Below are 22,249 nucleotides of genomic sequence, written 5' to 3'. Positions count from 1 at the left end.
GGTGTGGGGCCAGGGGAGAACGGAAAGGTACTGCCCTACTAGCCCAGAGATGTTCTCCTACTGAAAGGAAAAAAAGTGCTTACTCATAGGGAGACTAGGTGCGTTCGCGACGCCCTCGCTAAGGACAAGGGAGGGAAGCAGGCAGAAGGCAGGCAACCCAAACCTCGTGCCTTCCCTCGGCCACGGCCCCCCCTCTCCAGAGCCCCAGGGTCGGCTTAAGCCAGCCAGGTCATCCGAGGCGGGCGTGTGGGGGCTGGAGGAGTGCAGGCTGGTGGCTCCGGGATTTCCTGAGTCCGGGCGGGAGGGAAGGGGGGATGGCAGTAGCTGGAGAAGGACGACAGAGGGAAGTTGTGCGCTCCCTTTCCACTTCGGGGCCGCAGCCCCGGAGGGGAATCAGGGCAAGGGCTGGCGTCTAGGACTCCAGCCCAAGACTGGCAACAAGTTAAGAGCAACTAGTAAGAAAACACCACTTAATACAGTGAAGTGCAGAAAACGTGTTTGCGGCGGATGCTAGTAGGGAAACTCCCCGTCACTCACATCCATTTCGGTTGCGACCGATCGCCCGGGCGCCCGAGGGCTCCAACTGAAATTTCTCCGACCTCCCTCTCCCCCAACCCCCGCCCCACGGTGCGCCGCACGTTCCTGCTGAGCTGAACCGAGATGCTCTCCCCGGGACCCACTCCTGCCCACGCCCAGGAAACCCGCTCCCCTAGTGCCCGCTGGCGCCTACAAAGCACTTACGTAAAGTCGCAGAGTCCTGGGTCTGGCCCGACTGCCGCCGACCAACGCACTCAGACAACTTCTGCACCTCGGAATCTTTGCAGCTGTGGCTCTAAAGCCAGCGCTCCCTCCCCTCCTGCCAGCCCCCTCCGCCCCTCGGCCGCCGCCATTGGCTCGGGTGGTGCTAGCAGTCGGCCTGGGAACCAGGAAGGGGATTGGGCCACGAGCCTGTCACATCAACTGGGTGGGGATCCAGGAAAATAGGCACGGGGATGGGCACCCAGGAGGGATAGGGACTGCAACTCTGCAGCAGGGAGAGGAGAATGGTCCCCAGCGCCTGAGTCTCCCCTTCCTACTTGGGCTAAGAAGAAGTTAGAAGTCCAACGTGCCTGGCTCGGAGTACACATTCACACAATCTTGTGGGATTAATAAAAAGATGAAAAAGTTGGGAACAAGAATTTGAATGCCACCTATATAAGTCTATGGGGGAGGGGTACAGTTTCTCCCAGAATCGTGAGAAGAATAACGGCATGTTGGGGAACATTCCTAATTACATCTGCAACAATCAGTCCAGGTGCCAAAGGGTGCAGAGGGAAACATCAGCAATCATTCCTTTCCTTAAGAAGTCAAGGGAGAAGAATATGGGCAGGGCAGGGCCCTCAAGCCTTTGGCCTCATGCCAAGTAAATTGTTAGCCCACATCACCTGTCTGGTATGTTTGTCCATGCGGAGAGGGGTTGAGAGGAGGTGGCTGGAAGTACCTTGGTTCCACTCTTTTGACCGGAAATGGGTATCAATTCTCATCAGTCTGCTTTCACCAGAGAAAACTTGGAGACATGTTACTACTCCCCAGACTGCCATTTCTTCTCCTTCTCTGCCCAGGAGATGGCTTCCACGTCATAGCTGACCTCTTTCATTAATACACGTGGAGGTTATCTGCATTCCAAACCTATGGTTCATCGTAGATCCAAAATCAACTCAGAGAGCCAGAGTTTGAGGGATTTTGCAGGGTCAGGTCAAGAGACTGACTTGTGGGATAGCTGTAGAAGAAAAAGTCTAAGCCCTTTCCTGTTCCAGTCGTAACCATTTTGTTCAGGAAATGTGTGCTTGGAAAGTTCTGTCAACATTTAAAATTAGTTCAATTAAGTCGCATTTTACATATACCAGGAAAAAATGCTGAGAGGCTTTAAAATGGAATGTTCTTGAAAAGGAACCCCTGTTTCATCTGCCATTATGAATTTCCTTAGAGAAATTAATCCGTAGTGAGTGCCAAGGCTTCTTAAAAGGGAAGAACTTGGGGAGTTCATATATTGCCTAAAGGCTAGACTAGCAGAGGACTTGGCACGAGGAAAAAGCCTTGTTAAATATTAATTAATGATTAACCAACTGGAAGAACTTATGAAAGGCACAGGAAGGTGAAAAAGAAATCGGAGGGCAATCATGCTTTCACAAACATTGAATTTCTGTTATGGGAGATTTTCTACTGGTTCAGGTTTGGGCCAGCACAAAAATACTGATTTCAACATGTTGGCGTTGGATTGAACATGGAGTCAGTGCATTGCCACACACATTTACAGTAAGCTCCCAAATGAGATTTCTAGCATTCAGTAATTGGCCAAAGGTTTGGTGTGACTTCTGGAATTCTTTACAAAAAATTTTTAGATACAGGAAATAGGCTCTTTCAGTTTTCTACCTTTTATGGTGTCTGTCAGTCACCGCTGAAGAGCTTCCACCTGCTCTTAAACTTAAAATTACAGACTGAGCAATAGCATGAAGGGACTCTGTAAGCTAAATTTTCCAGTGCAGATATATTTGTCTCAATGACGTATTCAATTTCAGTTTATTTTTCAAATTCTAGAATTTCAAGTAAAAATATTAAGAATCCTACGTATATGCTATTTACAGTTCCTGTTTTTAATTCAAAAAAGCTTACATTGGTCCGAGTGGGGTAGCTCACGCCTATAATCCAGCACTTTGGGCGGCTGTGCAGTGGGAGGATTGCATGAGGCCAGGAGTTCAAGACCAGCCTGGACAACATAGCAAGACCTCATCTCTACAAAAAAAATTAATAAAATTTTTTAAAAGCTTAATAGAATCTATACTTTGATAAAAGTCTTTATTCACCACTATCACTGAGGATGTCAGAATTCAGTCAAGAAATGCCATTTTAATTGAAATGCAATAGTCCATAGTTTCAAAGCTGCAGTGTACCTAGCTGATGGCATTAGTTCTCATTGCCTCAGTAACTTTCCAACAGATAAAACACGCCCTAAACACAGAAGCACCTATTTGGATGCTAGCTGAGATTCCTGTTTAACAAGCTCCACTATATAATCCAGGTAGAACTCCATTTTAATGAATGCTATTAAGATACCCAGCCAGTTTGATGTAACTAAGCTACCTTTGTGTTGCCCAGAATCTAAAGGATCTTTTCAAATTTAGCATTTTGCTGGAAGAAAGGATCCTCAGGCTCAAAGCTCTTAAACAGCATTTCTTTATAATTTTTCATGCCATCAATTTACCTCATAGAGGATCATTCATGAAGTAACCCAAAGTTGATTGTTTTCTTATCTGTATCAAAAAGCCTGCACAGATGTTTGTCAGGGTTCCCTCCACCTGCTTATAGGCTTTAATTTATTTTGACAGTGACTTGCATAGTGCCTGACACATAGGAGTTCAGTAAATGTTTGCTGAACTAATGGTTATTTTATGTCTATTCTTGTTAAACAACAGCAACAAAAAGCTATTAATATATATAGGATTCTCACAGACCTTGTGAATCAGTAACCTAAGAGTTTTTGCCTTTCCTTCCATTTCCAATTTTCAATCCTAATGCCTTTGTAATAAATCACTTAAAGTCAATGTCACAAAATTTTGAAAACCATTTATTCTTCCTGTCCTCCACTGATATCATAGGAAGGCGCCAATATCTCTCTTAGGTTTTTTGTCTGTCCAAACTACTTTTCTTTCCTCCTTTTGATATGCACATCCCCCTTTTTCTTGCTCTTTTTCCTATTGTTCTGCCCAACACTCTCCCCAGTCTAGCTCACAATGTATTATGTGTACATAGTCTAAAATTTTCCCTGAAATTTTCCTAGAGTAAGTTGTCAGTTTCCTCTTCTATCCATTTTTAATTCTTTATTCTTAACATGTCATTGCTAGTTTGAACTTTTTTTTTTCCTTGAGACAGAGTTTCACTGTTGTCACCCCAGCTGTAGTGCAATGGCGCAGTCTCAGCTCATTGCAACCTCTGCCTCCTGGGTTCAAACGATTCTCCTGCCTCACCTCCCAAGTAGCTGGTATTATAGGCACCTGCCACCACACCCAGCCGATTTTTGTTTTTTCAGTAGAGATGGGGTTTCACCATGTTGGCCAGGCTCCTCTCGAACTCCTGACCTCAGGTGATCCACCTGCCTTGGCCTCCCAAAGTGCCGGGATTACAGAGGTGAGCCACGGTGCCTGACCACTGGCTTGAACCTTTTATCCATTTTTTATTTTATTTTATTTTATTTTATTTTTTTCTTCTTTTTCCTCACCCCGTCCGGGATAATTTTTATCAATTTTTTTAAAACCTCCTTTCTGTAGTCTATTAAAATATGATTTTGCTGCATAAACTTTATATAAGCCAGGAATAACTTAAAGAATCTTGATCAGTTCAATACTAAATCATTTTTCTAACACACCTAATTGTTTTCTCAGTCTCTAAATGTACAATTGTGTACTAATCTGTTTTAATTAATTGTATTTTATTTTATCAGATTATTTTCAAGGAATTATCCTTTTTTAAATCATCTTTTTAATTCATGGATAATTCTATTCCATGTTGTGATATTTTAGGTTCTTGGATTGATCCTAATCCCTCTTTTTATTCAGTGTGCTGTGAGATGACATTTTTATTAAAATTAAGTATGATTTTAAAGGTTTCTCTCATACTTAAAATATTTGGCATAGAGGAAATCTTGGAAGACCTGGACAATTATTAATTTTTTTTTTATCCATAGGATACAGATTTGAACAGTTATTACCACTGTTTATTAGTGAAGTGTTTTTATGTTTCCAACTCAAAATGTACACATGTATAGGACATGAATATTAATAGTGAATAGGCAATTGTCAAATATTTTTCAAACCTAAAGATTATTATGAATCTGAATGCCTGCTAATGCAGGCCAACTATCTTACACGCACATTCACATAAAGAAATTACTCTGACATGTCCAAGCTTATTTCAGATTTTCACTTGTTAAAAAAAAATAATTATCAGTATCTGAGAATAAGAAAATTAAAAAATAAAAAACAAAAAATTAATTGAAGTCTCTTTAATAGGATTAGGACATATTTAATCAGTATGGACTTTATAATATATAGATTTAATAAAGATCACTATCATCACTGGAAATGCTCACAATTAAAGTGTCACCCTCCCCCCTCCCGACTTTCTGGGTGTTAAATATCTAATTAATCAATCAGATAACTATTATAAGCAACATAGAAAAAGTATGGTCTCAAAACACAACGAATTAATAGTCTAATATTAATTCAAGATCAAAGTCCACATAACTGTAATAATGAGAAAACAATTCAAGATAGAATATATAAGAAGCACCGTAGGTAGGCTGAAAAGAATGAGAATAATAGGGCTAAAGCAGTTGTAGAAGGCATCCTTTGTGCAATGGAACTTGAGCTAGGCTGGACAAAGATGGGTAAGACTTGATATAGGCAAGTAGAAATGAAAACCATTTTCATTCCTAGGAAGTGATAAAAGAAAAACTTCAGACAAATTAAATTTAACATAGTTTAATTGAGCAATGAACGATGGGGCAGCCACCCCAAACCAGACTAGGTACAGAGAGACTCTGGTGCTGCCACATGTTCATAGAGAATTTATGGACAGAAAAAGAAAAGTGACATACAGAAAATGGAAGTGGGGTACAGCAATAGCTGGATTGGTTACACCTTGGCATTTGCTTTATTTGAACTCAGTTTGAACAATTGGCTGCTTTTATTGGCCAAAACTCAGTAATTTTTACAAGTGAGGGTTACAGTGTGTTTACACATCTGTTTAGGTTACAGTTCACTATGTATGGAAATACTTTTTTTTTTTTTGGTCTCGCTCTGTCACCCAGGTTGGAGTGCAGTGGCACGATCATGGCTCACTGAAGCCTCAATTTCACAGGCTCAGGTGATTCTCACACCTCAAGTCTCCCAAGCAGCTGGGACTACAGGCTCGTGCCACCACACCCAACTAATTTTTTTTTGTGGTAGAGACGCGGTTTTGCCATGTTGTCCAGGCTGGACTTGAACTCCTGGGCTCAAGTGATCCACCTGCCTGGGCCTCCCAAACTACTGGGATTAGAGGCCTGAGCCACCACACCCAACCAGGCTAAACTTAATTTAACATAAGAAAGCAAAATGGGAGAGCTTTAGGTAAGTTTCTGAGTTTGGGCTTTCTTTCCAGGCTTCTACTTCCTTATCTGCAAAAGAAAAACTGAGGATTTGCCTACCACAAAGGTGCAGTGATAACATCAATGGGAAGGAAGATTGCTTGGGATCTCACTAATGTAATCTTTTTAAAAGAGAAAATATATTTTTTTAACACTTACTTTAGTGATTAAAAAGACTTGTGGGCTGGGCTCATGCCTGTAATCCCAGCACTTTCGGAAGCCAAGGTGGGTAGATCACTTGAGCCCAGGAATTTGAGACCAGCCTGGGCAACATTGCAAAACCCAGTCTCTACAAAAAATACAAAAATTAGCTGGACATGGTCGTGGTACATGCCTGTAGTTCCAGCTACTTGGGAGGCTGAAGTTGGAGGATCACTTGAGGCTGGGAGGTTGAGGCTGCAGCGAGCTATGATATCACCACTGAACTCCAGCCCGGAAAGCAGAGTAAGACCCTGTTGAAAGAAGGAAAGAAAAGAAGGAAGGAAGGAAAGGAGGAAGGGAGGGAGGGAGGGAGGGAAAGAGGGAAGCAGAAGGAAGAAAGGAAAGAAAGAAAAGAAAAGAGAGAGGGGAACATCACACACCGGGGCCTCTCCTGGGGTTGGGGGAGGGGGCAGGGATAGCATTAGGAGATATACCTAACGTAAATGTAGAGTTAATGGAAGCAGCACACCAACATGGCACATGTATAGATATGTAACAAACCTGCACGTTGTGTGCATGTACACTAGAACTTAAAGTATAATAATAAAAAAAAAGAGAGAGAAAGAGAGAGAGAGAAAGAGAAGGAGAGAGGGAGGGAGAGAGGGAAAGAGGGAAGGAAAATAAAAGACTTGTGAATCTTTCTTGTCTTACATTAATTAAACTGCCAAGTTACAGAAGGTCTTGCTTTTAGTTACAGTAATTTTGTTTGTCTGGTGTTTTTTTTTAATTATTTTATTTTATTTTTTTTTTTTTGAGACGGAGTCTCGCTCTGTCACCCAGACTGGAGTGCAATGATGCAGTCTCGGCTCACTGCAACCTTCCGACTCCTGGGTGCAAGCGACTCTCGGGCCTCCAGAGTAGATGGGATTACAGGTGCGCCACCACACCCGGCTAATTTTTGTATTTTAGTAGAGACTGGGTTTCACCATGTTGGCCAGGCTGGTCTCAAACTCCTGATATCAAGTGATCCACCCATCTCCCAAAGTGCTGGGATTACAGGCATGAGCCACGGTACCTGGCCAGGTTACAGTAATTTTGACAGTTGCTTTAGTTAGAGCCATAATAATCCTTCCCTCAATGAGATTTACATAATTAATTGGCACATATCACATTTTGCTTTTAAGGAAGTATTATTAATAACATGCCTGTAACTTACACAGAATTTAAGGTAGGTGAGTGCACTAGCTCAGATATACAACTTGATGTTATCATTTTGTGTGTCTGGGCTATAAAGCATTCTTTTTGGTGAAATATTCAACCTCAACCTTTATTAGAATGTAATTTGAAATATTGGAGGCTTCCTATGAAAAAAGTCTTTTAAACATATACAAACAACCCTGCAGAATAAATTGTAGCGCACATTTTAAAATTTATAAGGGTTATCCATAATTCTCCACAGCACTAGCCAGACTTCTAAAGAAACAGTCATGTCCAGTCTATTGTGTTTAACTGATTTCTGAATATGTGAGGCCAAATTTTGGTGAATTAGAGTGTCTACCTGCATTATGTGTGTGTGTGTGTGTGTGTGTGTGTGTGAGAGAGAGAGAGAGAGAAAGAGAGAGAATATGATCAGATATTTAAATGCTATAACTGTTTATTCTACCAAGAATGCTTATAGTTAAATATTTGGGTCTGTGTTTACTAAGTATGCAAAATAATGACTTTAAAAAGAGATTGACAGTGTGACACCATGGATGAACCTTGAAAACATTATGCTAAGTGAAAGAGGCCAGTAACAAAAGACCACATATTGTATGATTCCATTTATATAAAATGTACAAAAAGGGAAAAATCCATAGAGACAGAAAGTAGATTAGTGGTTGCCTAGGACTGGGGGTATGGGCAATTGGGGAGAAATGAGGAGTGACTGCTAATGGGGTTCCTTTTTGGGGTAAGGAAAATATTCTAAAATAGATTGTAGTGGCGGTTGCATAACTATATGAATAAATTTAAAACTATCGAATTGTACAATTTTAATTGGTGAGCTATATGGTATGCGAATTAGATCTGTTACTTTAGGCAAGTTAAAATTAACAGAATTTAACTGAGCAAGAAAAACAAAAACGATTCGAGAATTAGCCAGCCCCCAGAATCAGAACAGATTCAGAGATTCTGGGGCTGCCCCATGGTCAGAGGAGATTTATGGACAGAATCAGGAAAATGACATACAGAAAACAGAAGCGAGTACAGAAACAGCTGGGCCTTTGCCTTATTTGAGCAGGGTTTGAACAGCTGGCTGCCTGTGAGTGGTTGTTTAAGTATGGCGGCTGTGATTGGCTGAGACTCAGCTATTGTTATAGAAGCCTACTCCTAAATTAGGTTTCAGTTTGTTTACCTACTAAGTTAGCTTGCAGTTTATACTTAAGAATTCGAGTGTACAAGTACAAAGACTTTCTCAGGCCAAATTTTAGTTTGATTTAACATATCTCTATATAGCTGCTATTCAAAAAGAGAAGGAGATTGACAGAATTAGGCTATTAAGCACAAGGAAAACCATACTAATGAGGATATGATATGAAAGGATCTGTAATTGCAAGGAAGAAACTAAACTCATGCAATCAAAAGGGACTTGGGAGATAAATTCATCCACTTCTTGGTTAGCATGTTCCCATTTTTGTCACTGTCACTGAAAGAATAACATAGTGCTTTAACTTACTACAAAAGAGATGTAAATTAAACATTACAAAAAAAAAATTCAAACAAATCAAATCAGCCAGAAACAGAACCTAGGCAGTAAAAGGTGATCTAGTGCTTCTCTGATACTTTTAAAAAGGTTTGAATTACCATATGACTAAATTGGTCGAGGTATTTAAATCATGCCACAGTTTTCATAAATACTTGCGGTTATAAAGATAATTGGACATTTGGTTTAAGTAACCAAGAAATTCCTTAGGAAGTGTCACAGAAGGTTTCAGGATAAGAAGTTTCATTCTGAATCAACACACATCTCTTTGGTAATTCAGAACCAATAATGTTTTCACTGGTTTGTTTCTTTATCAATGCCATAGATTCACCTGAACAAGGGTGAAAATAGAATGTAAAGTTGTTCATTCAGGGAGGCATTCCCTTTCATACACTGAGCAACATTATCATAGCTTAAATCCCATTTGGTGATTGGAATAGAGTAGGCCTAAAACTATGTTTAATTAAGGCTTTATAAAAAGTTTTAAATATTTGGGAGTCCTCTGGAAAGGACGCCACGTGAAATGCGATCATATGCCTAAGATTATCCTAAGTCAGAAGTTAGCAAACTTTGCCCGTAAAGGGCCAGATAGTAAATATTTTTGCATACAAGCCATACAGTGTCTGTTGCAACTACTCAACTCTGATGTTGTATTATGGAAGCAACCATAAAAATTAAATAAACAGGCTGGGCGGGTGGCTCACGCCTGTAATCCCAGCACTGTGGGCGGCCGAGGCGCATGGATCACCTGAGGTCAGGATTTTGAGACCTGCCTGGCCAACATGATGATACCCCTCCTCTACTAAAAATACAAAAATTAGCAGGGCATGGTGGTGCATGCCTGTAATCCCAGCTACTCAAGAGGCTGAGACAGGAGAATCGCTTGAACCCCGTAGGCAGAGGTTGCAGTGAGCTGAAATCGTGCCATTGCACTCCACCCTGGGCAACAGAGCAAGACTCCATCTCAAAAATAAGTAAATACACAAACAGCCGGGTATGGTGGTTCATGCCTGTATTCCCAGCACTTTGGGAGGCTGAGGGAGGCGGATCACTTGAGGCTGGGAGTTCGAGGCTGGCCTGGCTAACATGGTGAAACCCCGTCTCTACTACACATACAAAAAATTAGCTGGGCCTGGTGGCTTGCACCTATAGTCCCAGCTATTCTGGAGGCTGTGGCACAAGAATCATTTAAACCCAGGAGGCGGAGGTTGCAGTGAGCCGAGATTGCAGCACTGGACTCCAGCCTGGGCAACAGGGCAAGACTCTGTCTGTAAAACAAATACATATAAAATAAAAATAAAAAAAATTAGCCAGCCACGGTGGCACGTTCCTGTAGTCCCAGCTACTCGGAAGGCTGAGGCACGAGAATCGCTTGAACCCGGGAGGCGGAGGTTGTCGCGAGCTGAGATCGCGCCACTGCACACCAGCCTGGGCAACAGAGCCAGACTCCATCTCAAAATAAATAAATTAAAAAATAAATAAAGCCGGGCACGGTGGCTCATGCCTGTAATCCCAGCACTTTGGGAGGCCGAGGTGGGCGGATCACGAGGTCAGGAGATGAAGATCATCCCTACTAAAAATACAAAAAAATTAGCTGGGCATGGTGGCGCGTGCCTGTAATCCCAGCTACTCAGGAGGCTGAGGCAGGAGAATTGCTTGAACTCTGGAGGTGGAGGTTGCAGTGAGCCGAGATCACGCTACTGCACTCCAGCCTGGTGACAGAGCAAGAGTCTGTCTCAAAAATAAATAAATAAATAAATAAACAAACGGGCATGATGGTGTGCCAATAAAACTTACAAGGACAGACAACAACAGTTTGGGTTGTCAGGCTGTAGTCTGTCGACTCCTGTCTGGATTACTGTTCTTGCTCCAATATGATCTTGTCATCTGGATGGAGCTGTGTTCTCAAAGAGGTATTTAGGAGTTGGTTTATGACTGATGATATGAAACAGATTGAAATTAGCACTCTTTCATTATTACAATCTTAGGTCTTCACAATCTTTCATACCAAGCAACTGATGGGATGGCTGTCTACTCTGTCTTCTTTTTTGCCTTTCAAATTTGAATGTAATCACAATGGCCGAATTTGCGGGTGGGAGGGAGTGAAGAGGAATAAAATGGCAACTACTGTAACTACTGCTTATTGAGCTTCTTCTAGGCCTTGTACTAGAAACTTTATATACATGATCTCATTTAATGCTAATAACTATCTCATTAACGAAAGCATTATTTTTCCCAATTTCAGATGAGAAAACTAAGATTTAAGGAATAAGTAACTTTTGCCCAAGATCATTTTGCTGGTAATGCAGGAGCTGAGATGTCTGAGTGTGTGGGATGATTCCATTTCTTGTCTGACTCTACAGTTTGTGATTAGAACCAAAGGATTTTACAGGAAGCATTCACTGTACTTTTATCTAAAAAAATAAGGCAAAGGAACACTATTAATGATTGCACCTTTCTTTTCACTTCCTTGAAAAAATGGTTGGCTCGCTGGTGATAAATCTCTTAGATAAGCACGTATGTTTTATTACATGCCATGGTCTGAATGTTTATGTTCCCCCAAAATTCATATGCTGAAACCTAATTACCTAGATGACAATATTAGAAGATATTGTATTAGAATATATGGTATGAGAAAATAGCAGAAGATGGTATTAAAAGGCAGGCTTAATATATCCAATTTTCACTTTTTTTTTTTTTTGAGATGGAGTTTTGCTCTGTTGTCCAGGCTGGAGTGCAATGGCACAATCTCAGCTCACTGCAACCTCCGCCTCCCGGGTTCAAGCGATTCTCTTGCCTCAGCCTCCTGAGTAGCTGGGATTATAGGCACGCACCACCACGTCTGGCTAATTTTTGTATTTTTGGTAGAGATGGGGTTTCACCATGTTGTGCAGGCTGGTCTTGAAATCCTGATCTCAGGTGATCCACCCACCTCGGCCTCTCAAAGTGTTAGAATTACAGGCATGAGCCACCGTGCCTGGACTAATGATTTTTGTATTTTTAGCAGAGACAGGGTTTCACCATGTCTCCCAGGCTGGTCTCGAACTCCTGGCCTCAAGTGATCTGCCTGCCTCAGCCTCCCAAAGTGCTGGGATTACAGATGTGAGCCACCATGATCGGCCAATTTATCCAGTTTTTTTTTTTAGAAAATACATGATTATAGCCCAACTTATTCTACCTGACAAACTCTGAATTATGGGTCACATAAACCATTTTAGAGGGGTAGTTTTAAACCAGTTAAATTTATTCTAAATTTAATGTGTTATAAAAAGAAAAACACCCAAAGCATATGGCTGGCATTTCAGTCAATTTTACTTAATTTAGGGTCTTTTGAATCATCAAATTTTAAAAGTAAAATAATTTGATAATTAAAACGATGGAATATTTGTATTAGAAGGAATATTATAGACCACTTCCCTCACAGTACAAATGAGTAAAACTGAGCCCTGCAACAGCAGAATGACTTGCCCTAATCTTTTGCTTTTTCAAGTCCTTTTATAAAGTTACTTTAACAGGTGGCCTTTTGAGGATTATAATTTTCTTTTTATATATTTCCTTTTTAAATGTGGCTTTGCAAATATGCTACATAATGATGCACTTCAGAGACATTTCCATAACGGATGTCATGTAGTAGGGTGGAGTCCCTTTCAGCTGTCAGTGTTCTATAGAAGTGACGTCAACAGTAGGGTACTGGCTCAGTAGGGTATAAGTGTGTTTCAAAGTCTTGCACCTACGCAGAAGTATAGGGCCAGTACTGGACTGACCAAGGTCAGGAACCTTGTCAACCAAAGGAAATGAAAAATCCAAGCCTTAAGGATCTAATCCAAGATAAGGGGTTGATGAGGAAGCAAGGCAAGGCAAAGAAAATCTGAATAGCACCTCAGTGGAGAGATGATTTGTTAGTTTTTAGACAGTACCCCAGACAGATCACAGAATGCAAAGATTCTTTATTTGAGCTGCTCCTTGAACCTGCTGTCTAATTAATAACTCTGTTTGTAAGAGACATGAAAGTCACTCTATTATTCCTTGGGAGGCTGGAGTAAATTATTCCCATCATTAGGAACAATTCAATGCCTGCAAAGAGGTCCCTTGTCAGGTCATTCTGCCACACAATGGAAAGGCTTCATTTGCTTTGCTTCCTTAAGTCTCCTTTCTCCCTTACCTGATCTTTGAGTATATACGATCTTTTTGTTCTGTTAAAGGAACAGATCCTTTCTTTTCTCTTCATCAAAGCTGATAAATAAATTGCAGCTTTTTAATAACCTTTCCAATTTCTTTTTTACCTTCATCAAAGCAGGTACTGCTCATTAAAATGGCATAATCGCTCTGGATTAGTGTGAATTTCAGCTTTTACAGAAGAGAAATCCCACAAAGGAGAGAAGCATAGGTAACAGATTGCAAAGGGTTGGCAATACTTCCCTTAAATCTGAATGTAAATACCAGCCTCTCCTAGCTCCCAGCAACGTATACTTATGTATTGGAGCTCCCCAGATGCACAGAATGGATGTGCAAGATGAGAACCAGTTGTCAAGGATTCTTTCTTCTTTTGAATTTCTCTTGCAATATTTAAAATAGTAATACGTATCTTTTTTTTTTTTTACCAGAAATGATTCAGAACATTAAGGTCTTTCCTGTGCCTTGTTTTCCATTTTGAATTAAATATATTATTTTTAAAAAATGAATCAATACCTTCATTAACATTTATATCAACCCATTTTTTTTTTTTTTTTTTTTTTTTTTTTTGTGGAGGAAGGAAAAGGCTCTGAAGATTTGGAACAGCTCAGCCTCCAAAGGGCAGGTCAGAAAATTGGGCTAATTGAATGCTTATCAGTAGTACTGTAATTTTTTCCAGATGCCTTATAGCATTTTATAAATAATTAGAAATAAGAGTTTCATTTCTAAAAGGGAAACTGATACATAATTTATAATGTGTATGAAAGCGTAAAGTATTATATAAATTCAAGAAATACACAGATTTTTAATTATTTAAAAATTATATAAAATGAAAGTGCTATGCTCATAGCTAATTTTTATATTTTCACTTATTCCTATTATAAACCATCAAATTAATTGTAATGCTTTGGTACTCCATGGAAAGTATTTGCTTAAACAGTAACATCTACAAACTTAAAACCAATATCTTAAATCTCATTGCAAGGTACAGTTCTTTTCCAGGATCCCTAAAATAGATAATTTCAATGATTGCCCTGAAGGCTTTATAGAAATACCAGGAGGCCAGTAGGTGGCTCACGCCTGTAATCCCAACACTTTGGGAGGTGAAGGGGGAAGATTGCTTGAAGCCTGGCGTTTAAAACCAGCCTGGGCAGGAAAACGAGACCCCTGTCTCTACAAAAAATTTTAAAAATTAGCAGGGCATGGTGGTGCACACCTGTAGTCCCAGTTACTCGGGAGGCTGAGTCAGGAGGATCCCTCAAGCCTAGAAGTTGGAGGCTACAGTGAGCTGTCATAGAGCCACTGCACTCCAGCCTGGGTGACAGAGCAAGACTCTTTTCTTTCTTTCTTTCTTTCTTTCTTTCTCTCTTTCTTTCTCTCTCTTTCTTTCTTTATGTCTTTCTTTCTTTCTTTCTTCTCCTTCCTTCCCTCCCTCCCGCCCTCCTTTCTTTCTTTCTTTCTTTTTTTCTTCTTTTCTTGCTTTCTTTCTCTTTCTTTCTTCTCTCTCTTCCTTCATCCCTCCTTCCCTCCCTCCGTCCCTTCCTTCCTTCCGTTCGTCCTTCCCTCCTTCCTTTTTTTTTTTTTTTTGAGACAGAGTCTCGCTCTGCGTCTCAGGCTGGAGTGCAGTGGTGTGATCTTGTCTCACTGCCACCTCTGCCTCCTGGCTTCAAGTGATTCTCGTGCCTCAGCTTCCCCAGTAGCCAGGATTACAGGCTTGTACCACCATACCTGGCTAATTTTTTGTATTTTTAGTAGAGACAGGGTTTCGCCATGTTGGCCAGGCTGGTCTTGAACTCCTGGACTTCAGTGATCCACCCACCTCAGCTTTCCAAAGTGTTAGGATTACAGGCATGAGCTACCGTGCCCAGCCTGAGACTCCTACTTAAAAAAAAGAAAAGAAATATCGTGAAATCACTGTTGGTTTGTACTGCTTAAAAATTCAATCTTAATTGGTTTGTACTGCTTAAAAATTCAATCTTAATTGCAAAACACTTCCTTTTATTTTGTAACACTACTCAACACATTTATAGATCATTTAACAGGATTTAATTTTATAGGTGATGAGTTTTCAAGGTATATGCAGATTTTGGCAATGTTTTCTGGAATAAGAAAACATGGAACTCTCCAAACACAATATAGTTATGATTCAACATGAAAGCTGTCGTTTTTATTTCGTACTCTTCTGCATATTTGCTTCAGACAGCTGTTCTCTTATCATTGGTTGGGTCCTGGTATATTGTCTGGAAAGCAAGGTGATAAATATTCATGACTTATGATGTTTTAAAGTAATTGCAAGTAAAAAATGATTGCATTGATAATCGATTTTAATTCCTTTTTGTTTTGTTTTGTTTTTCCCCCTCCACATTATGAGGTCATAAGTTTTTAAAAACTTAAGTTATTATTGTACCTATTCCAGGATCTTCTCAGAAAGGCAGGAAAAAAGGAATTATTTCTTTTTCTAAAATCAAATGCAAATGATCAGATATTGAAACATTAACATGCAAATTAGTGAAACATTCCACAGATTTTCTGCAGCTGCTCCTCACCCCCTCCCTCAACTCCCACATTCCCTTATATATTCTAGCCACACCAGATATTTCATTATTTCCCAAATTTGCCTGTATACCTATATAATCCAGCTTGGGAGAGTGGAATTGAAAACGTGTGTTTAGGAGAGAGTCAGAATTTGGTTTAAATCTGTGTTTATCTCTTACTATCTCTGTAGCTCTGGAAAAGTCACTTCATCTCTGTGTGCCTTGGTATCTTCATGGGAAAATTCAGACAATTGGCACCTCAACATAGTGCTAGGTATATAGCACATGCTCAATAAATTGTTATTGAATGAAGGATAAAATATAACATATAAACCACCTAATACAGTGCCTGGCACATACTACTGGTAAACAGTAACTCATCATTTACCCTCTGTTCCTCTCTGAGGCCTGCTCTCACATTCCTTTTTAATCTAACAGATACCTAACTATCCTTCAAGTCCCACATCAAATGGCATATCCTTGGAAATGATTTCTCTAACCCTTCCAGGCAAAGCTAATGCTTCTAGGTCTGCATTCTCATAACATCTTTTTTCCCCCCATCCAGGACCTGTTGTGCCCCTCAAGGAAAGAGAGGCCACCATAAGGCCAATCTGAGTTCCCAAAGAGTAAGGGAGGAGACCACCCCTCATATTGTCTTATGCCCAATTTCTGCCTCCAAAAAAAGAAAAAGTAAAAACTAAAAGGCAGAAATGACATCCACAAGCAGACAGCCCGGTGCCATACCCTGGGCCTGGTAGTTAAAGATCGACCCTGACCTAATCGCTTGTGTTATCTTTAGATTACAGACATTGTATAGAAAAGCACTGTGAAAATCCCTATCCTGTTTTGTTCCGATCTAATTATCGGTGCATGCAGCCCCCAGTCACGTACCCGCTGCTTGCTCAATCAATCATGAACTTCTCGCGCAGCCCCTTAGAGTTGTGAGCCCTTAAAAGGGACAGGAATTGCTCACTCGGGGTGCTCTGCTCTTGAGACAGGAGTCTTGCCGATGCCCACGGCCGAATAAACCCCTTCCTTTTTTAACTCGGTGTCTGAGGAGTTTTGTCTGTGGCTCGTCCTGCTATATTTCTTGGTTCCCTGACCGGGAAGCGAGGTTATCGGTGGATGTTCGAGGCAGCTCCTTAGGCGGTTTAAGCCTGCCCTGTGGAACGTCCCTGCTGGAGACTCCGACCAGCCCGAGCGACCCGGATCCTGAGAGCGCTCCCAGGTAGGCATTTGCCCCGGTGGGATGCCTCACCAGAGCAGTGTGTGGCAGGCCCCCATGGAGGATCAATGCAGTGGCTGAACACCGGGAAGGAACAGGCACTTGGAGTCTGGACATCTAAAACTTGGTAAGACTAGTCTTTGAAACTTGCCCACTCCATTTGAGTGGAAGCGTGGCCTGATAACCCACAGCATGCCTTTATCGGCACTTTGATTTTGGTTTTGGTTTTGACTTGGTTTGAATTGCTTGACAGGATTGGTCTTGGGAACTTGCCTACTCCATTTGAGTGGAAGCATGGCCTGATCACCCGCGGTGTGCCTATACCGGCACTTCGGTTTTTGTTTTTGACTTGACTTGGATTGCATGATACTTTGGTTCTGGTTTTGACCTGGCTTGGATTTGTGGATACTCTGATTTTGGTTTTGATTTTGGTTTGGTGCAAACTGCAAAAGTGTGTGTGCGCTCTTTTTTACCCGTTTTTTGTTTTGTGGTGTGCGTGTGGTGTGAGCATGGTGTTTTGTCTCGAAGAAGCATAGGTCAGGCACAAATAAGCCCACCCTACTAGGAACTATGTTGAAAAATTTCAAAAAAGAATTTAAAGGAGACTATGGAGTACTATGACACTAGGAAAACTTAAAACTTTGTGTAAGATAGACTGGCCAGCATTAGAGGTAGGTTGGCCATTAGAAGGAAGCCTGGACAGGTCCCTTGTTTCAAAGGTATGGCACAAGGTAACCTGTAAGCCAGGGAACCCAGACCAGTTCCCGTACATAGACACTTGGTTACAGCTGGTTTTAGACCCCCCCACCCCCAACACACAGTGGTTGAGAGAACAGCAGCATAAGCGGCTGGCAAAGGCAAGGAAAGACCAGCAGAGAGAGAGAAAGGAAAGAGACAGAGAGGAGAAGAGGCAAAGAGAGAGAGGAAGAGACAGAGCGGAAGAGACAAAGAGGGAGTCAAGGAGAGAGAGAGAGAGAGAGAGAGGCAGAGAGAGAGAAGAGACAGAGGCAAAAGGAAAGTCAAAGAGAGAGAGACAAAGTCAAAGAAAGAGAGATATTCAAGTAGTTAAAAAAAAGTGTACCCTATTCCTTTAAAAGCCAAGGTAAATTTAATACCTATAATTGATAATTGAAGGTATTCTCCGTAACCCTATAACACTCCAATACCACTTTCTTGTCAGTGTAAACAAGGGCGTATCCCGAAAACACTGAGGCCTTCCTATCAAAAATCCTTAACCCAGTAACCCGTGGATGGCCCAAATGCATTCAATCTGTAGCAGCAACTGCTTTGCTAACAACAACAACAAAAAAAGGTAAAAAAAAATAACTTTTAGAGGAAACCTCATTGTGAACACACCTCACCAGTTCAGAAGTATCCTGAAGAAAAAAAAGGGGGGGAAAAGGGGGGGTGGAATTTATATAAAAAGAGTATTATATGGTAAATTCTTGTCCTGAAATAAATTAACTGGTTGTTTAAAGAAAGAAATATTTGTAATAAGTCACAAAGCTAAGGCATGTCGAAGAATTGTCTGCGAAAGTCATGAAAGAGAAAAATGTTATAAAAAAGAATTTTGGAAAAAATGTTGTATAATTTAAAAGTAACTAGGCATCCTGAATGTAAAACTATTGAAAAAAAAAGTTTATGTGCAAGATGTATAAGAAAAGTAAAATATACCTTTGGTAAAAGGATTATAAGGTGGCATAAGAATGTACATTTTTACCTACATTAAAAAGTTAGAAAAAATGATTGCTTTGAAGGTTTAAGCAAGTTTTAAAACGTTAATTGTAAAGAAAATTCTGTGTGTAAACATATTAGCTAAAGTTAAAGAAGTATCATCCAGTTTTTCTGTGAACTGGACATTAAAGTAAAAGCATAACAGGTTTTTCTTAAAGCACCAATTTGCTCTTTAGCAAAAATTTTAGAAGGTTAAAAAGAGTCTATAAAATCTTACCTTATGGTCAAACATTAAAAATTAGATAAATATGTCTACAAGGTTTTATTAAAATTAAGTTTAACATTAATAAAACAGTAATATGAAGATAAAATTTAGCTTATCTGGTATAAAAATCATACAAGAAGCATTGTTAAATGTAAAATGGTATTTGGCTTTCTTTAGTTTAAAAACTAAGAAAAATAGGTGCTAAAGGAAATTTCTCAGTAAAAAAGCACTAAGGGCTATAAACTCCACTGCCAAGGTTCCCACATTTAAAACAAGAGGTCAATTTCTTTTTTTTTTTTTGAGACAGAGTCTCACTCTGTCTCCCAGGCTGGAGTGCAGTGGCGCGATCTCGGCTCACTGCAAGCCCTGCCTCCCGGGTTCACGCCATTTTCCTGCCTCGACCTCCAGAGTAGCTGGGACTGCTGGCGCCCGCCACCACGCCCGGCTAATTTTTTAAAATATTTTTAGTAGACACAGGGTTTCACCGTGTTAGCCAGGATGGTCTCGATCTCCCGCAAAAGGTCAATTTCTTAAATATTATATACTTGGTTTATCTTCCACTTTACTTTCTCTCAAAAACTAAAAGTCTTTTAGCACATGTACCACCCCTAGAATTTCCAGTAAACCAGCACCAGCCTCAAGATCACGTTCTCATCAAAGGGTGGAAAGAAGAAAAACTTGAGCCAGCCTGGGAAGGACCCAACCTTGTGCTGCTAACCACCAAGACTGCTGTTCGTACAGTAAAAAAAAAAAAAAAAAAGGATAGACTCATCACACCCGAGTCAAGAAAGTGCCACCCCCTCCAGAATCATGGGCCATAGTCCCAGGGGAAAACCCTACCAAACTAAAGCTAAGAAAAATTTAAGTCTTTTAATCTATTCTATTACTCTTTCTCCTTTCCTTGTTCTATTGCTGACCATCTAGTTGTTAACATAACCAAGTCAATTTCACCTCAAACTATTGCATTTAATGCTTGCCTTGTTATACCCTGTGGGGACTTGCCAAGTCAAAGACAGCTTTCTACTTTAGAAAAGTACTTCTGTCCCTCCTGACTCTCCTCAGACTGGGCATTAGTAAACTAGGACCATTTAACCCGGGGAGATTTCGATAAACACCCCAGTGCCAACCAGGAGTCTTGCCCCCCGATGTACAGCTTTCATGCCATAGTTGGTCCAACGTTCTGTGGACCACTAAAGAGCAAGGATAGACTGCCCCAACCAGTTTTTGTAATTTCCTAAAACCATACATTCATTTTACTAGAGGATCATAGAAGTTAAAGACAAAACAAACTTTAGCAATTGACAGGATACCAAGATACAAATGCCTGGTTAAAAAGGATCAAATATTCCATCTGCATGTTAAACAAAAGCAATTGTTATGCTTGTGCACATGGCAGGCCAGAGGCCCAGATTGTCCTCTTTCCATTAAGGTGGTCCTCCAGTCGACCAAGTATAGGCTGCATGGTAGCTCTTTTCCAGGATTCTACAGCCCGGAGTAATAAGTCGTGCCAAGCTCTCTCTGCTATATCCCAAAGTGTGGCACCCTGCGGGTCAGCCCCCGAGGGCCATGCAGCCTCTCTCTCCCAACCCTAAGCTCACTTCGTGTCTCTCACGACAGGGAGGAAACTTAGCATTCCTTGGAGACCTGAAGGGATGCAGTAAGCTTAAGAATTTTCAAGAGCTTATCAATCAGTCAGCCCTTGTTCATCCCCGAGCGAATGTGTGGTGGTATTGTGGTGGACCTTTACTGGGCACTCTGCCAAATAACTGGAGTGGCACTTGTACTTTAGTCCAATTGGCTATCCCTTTCACCCTGGCATTTCATCAACCAGAAGGAAAAAAATAAGACATCGTAAAGCGAGAGAAGCCCCTTATAGGTCTTTCAACTCTCATGTCTATTTAGACGTAATTGGAGTCCCACGAGGAATACCAGATCAATTTAAAGCTTGAAATCAAATAGCTGCAGGATTTGAGTCAGTATTTTGGTAGGTGACAGTTAATAAAAATGTAGATTAGATAAACTACATCTATTACAACCAACAGCAACGAGCTTTCATGAGTTAAAAGAAAAACTCATGTCAGCCCCAGCCTGAGGCTACCTGACCTGACAAAACCCTTTACACTCTGTGTGTCAGAAAGAAAAAAAATGGCAGCTGGAGTTTTAACCCAGACTGTGGGGCCCTGGCCAAGGCCAGTGGCCTATCTCTCAAAACAACTAGACGGGGTTTTCGAAGGCTGGCCCCTATGTCTATGGGCCCTAGCAGCAATGGCCCTGTTAGCACAAGAAGCAGATAAACTAACCCTTAGGCAAAACCTGAATATAAAGGCCCCCCATGCTGTGGTAACTTTAATGACTACCAAAGGACATCATTGGCTAACAAATGCTAGATTAACCAAGTACCAAATCTTGCTATGTGAAAATCCCCTCATAACCACTGAAGTTTGCAACACCCTAAACCCCACCATCTTGCTCCCGGTATCAGAGAGCCCAGTTGAACATCACTGTGTAGAGGTGTTAGGCTTAGTTTATTCTAGCAGGCTCAACTTCCGAGACCATCCTTAAACATCAGTAGACTGTGAGCAGTACGTGGACGGGAGCAGATTCGCCAACCCCTGCAAAGTGACTCTGAAGAAGACGACAAGCCCTGCTCCAGTCACACCCGGAGGCTGACTGGTCCACGCATGGCCGAAGCATGAGAAAACTCAGCACGGGACTCATTTTCCTTAAAATTTGGACTTGTACCATGAGGACTTCAACTGACCTTCCTCAGTCTGAGGACTGTTCCCAGTGTACACATCAAGTCACTGAGGTAGGACAAAAGGTTGTTATGGTCCTATTATTTTATGGTTATTATAAGTGTACTGGAACGCTAAAAAGAACTTGTTTGTATAATGTTACTCTATATAAGGTATGTAGCTCAGGAAATGACCAACCAGATGTGTGTTATGACCCATCTGAGCCTCCCATGACCACAGTTTTTAAAACAAGATTATGGACTGAGGACTGGTGAGGGCTCATAAATGATACAAGTAAAGTGTTAGCCAAAACAGAAGAAAAAGAGGTGCCCAAACAAGTCACCTTAAAATTTGATGTCTGTGCTGTCATTAATAATAATGAGTTAGGAAAAAGGTGTGGTTTTCTTAATTAGAAAAGAGGCTATACGGCAGAAAATAAGTACCTCTGTCATAAATTAGGACTGTGTGGAAATAAATGTAAATACTGATCTTGTGTCATTTAGGCCACTTGGATAAAAAAAAATGAAAAGGATCCAGTCCACTTTAGAGAGGAAAAAAATGGCCCTTCCTGCACTAAGGGACAATGTAACCCCTTA

The 22,249-nt window shown here is 40.9% G+C and overlaps 1 protein-coding gene and 1 non-coding gene across 2 annotated transcripts in view; both read right to left on the bottom strand.

The window, feature by feature from the left end:
* PLS3 (plastin 3) overlaps positions 1-1,167 on the bottom strand; it is an 89,711-nt gene extending 88,544 nt beyond the window's left edge. The window contains exon 1 of the mRNA XM_004064745.5: positions 742-1,167. The gene's annotated coding sequence lies outside the window, so the exon portion shown is untranslated. The remainder of the gene's footprint in view (positions 1-741) is intronic.
* Positions 1,168-16,320: 15,153 nt separating this feature from the next.
* Positions 16,321-16,401, bottom strand: LOC115932528 (small nucleolar RNA SNORA64/SNORA10 family). Its single transcript, XR_004068797.1, has one exon. It is a non-coding gene; the product is annotated as a small nucleolar RNA SNORA64/SNORA10 family (small nucleolar RNA).
* Between the last annotated feature and the right edge of the window lie 5,848 nt (positions 16,402-22,249).

The sequence above is a fragment of the Gorilla gorilla genome, chromosome X (genome assembly GCF_029281585.2).
Source record: "Gorilla gorilla gorilla isolate KB3781 chromosome X, NHGRI_mGorGor1-v2.1_pri, whole genome shotgun sequence".
NCBI classification, from domain to species: Eukaryota; Metazoa; Chordata; class Mammalia; order Primates; family Hominidae; genus Gorilla; species Gorilla gorilla.
This window is presented reverse-complemented; position numbering and strand designations above follow the sequence as displayed.